We start from the raw sequence: 1,805 nt of genomic DNA, 5'->3' as shown, positions 1-1,805 counted from the left end.
ATGCTTAACCAATCTGGTGGCCTTCTGTGATGGAGTGACGGCATCGGTGGACAAGGGGAGGGTGACCGATGTCATTTCCCCGGACTTGAGCACGGCCTTTGACACGGTCCCCCACCACATCCTTATCTCCAAACCGGAGGGATGTGGATTTGATGGGTGGACCACTGGATGGATAAGGAATTGGTAGTAAGGCCGCAGACAAAGAGTGGTTATTAATGGCTCTATGTCCAGGTGAGGCCAGTAACGAGCGGCGTCCCCCAGGGGTCTGTCTTGGGACCGGTGCTCTTTAGCGTCTTTATCAATGACATGGATGGTGGAATCGGGTGCACCCTCAGCAAGTTTGCTGACGACACCAAGCTGAGTGGTGCGGTTGACACGGCTGAAGGAAGGGATGCCATTCGGAGGGACCTCGACAGGTTGGAAAGGCGGACCGGGGTGAACCTGATCAGGTCCTACACAGCACAGTGCAAGGTTTTGCACTTGGGCCGGAGGAATCCCAGGCATCCATACAGACTGGAAGGAGCGGTCCTTGAGAGCAGCCCCGTGGAGAAGGACCTGGGGATCCTGATAGATGAAAAGCTTAGCATGAGCCAGCAGCGTGCCCTTGCAGGTGGGAAAGCAAATGGGATCCTGGGCTCCATCAGAAGAGGGGTGGCCAGCAGGGACAGGGAGGTGATTGTCCCCCTCTACTCCGCTCTTGTGAGGCCCCATCTGCAGTACTGTGTCCAGATCTGGAGCCCTCAGTACAAGAAAGACAGGGAGCTGTTGGAGAGGGTCCAGAGGAGGGCCACAAAGATGATCAGGGGACTGGAGCACCTCCCTTATGAGGACAGGCTGAGGGAGCTGGGCTTGTTCAGCCTGGAGAAAAGAAGGCTGCGGGGTGACCTCATTGCAGCATTTCAGTACCTAAAGGGAGCCTACAAGCAGGAGGGAAGTCAACTCTTGGAAAGGGTAGAAAACTGCAGGACGAGGGGAAATGGTTTGAAGTTGAGTGAGGGAAGATTTAGGGTGGATGTCAGGGGGAAGTTCTTTACAGAGAGAGTGGTCAGGTGCTGGAACAGCTGCCCAGAGAGACTGTGGATGCCCCATCCATCCCTGGAGGTGTTCAAGGCCAGATTGGATGGGAACCTGGGCAGCCTGGTCTAGTGTGAAATGTGGAGGTTGGTGGCCCTGCATGTAGCAGGGGGGTTGGAGATTCATGATCCTTGAGGTCCCTTCCAACCCTGGCCATTCTGTGATTCTGCTATTCTGTGTCTTCTCCCTGATGCCAATTGGAAGTGATATCCTTTAGTCTTCAGTATAACAGACATTCTGTGACTGTGCTTGAAGACAGTCTCCCTTGAGCGTTTTAGTTGTGCTTGTTTAGTGCTCGTAAAACCAACTGTGCAAGTGCTGCTCTCCTCCCCGTTGTGAGGGGATTGCTGGCAGGAGCTAAGCAGTTCCCACAGGCACATCCAGCAAGGAGCTGCCGTGGCAGATGGGCAGGTGGAGCAGCTGTCTTCCAACCTGTCCACTGCAGCAGTTGGCATTCTGTAAGCTACTCTTCCCCAGTTTGCAGAACGAGTATCAAAAGTTGATACTCTTTTGTGAAAGAGTAAATGCGGGTTGAAAAAAGAGGCGATATGACATTCCTGACTGCAGATAAACAACAGCACAGATGCTGGTCACCGCCGCAGAAAAAGCTGGACTTGTTCATGAAGCAGCTTATCCATCTGTGTTGGGATTTTGTACAGCTGACCTCACCTGCCTCTCATTCCTTGCCATCGCCCCCTTTTTCTTCTAAGGTGAAAAAGACAGCCTTATTC

This window comes from Phasianus colchicus, unplaced genomic scaffold (genome assembly GCF_987193195.1).
Source record: "Phasianus colchicus unplaced genomic scaffold, bPhaCol1.hap1.1 HAP1_SCAFFOLD_56, whole genome shotgun sequence".
NCBI lineage: Eukaryota > Metazoa > Chordata > Aves > Galliformes > Phasianidae > Phasianus > Phasianus colchicus.
Note: the sequence above shows the minus strand (reverse complement) of the source record.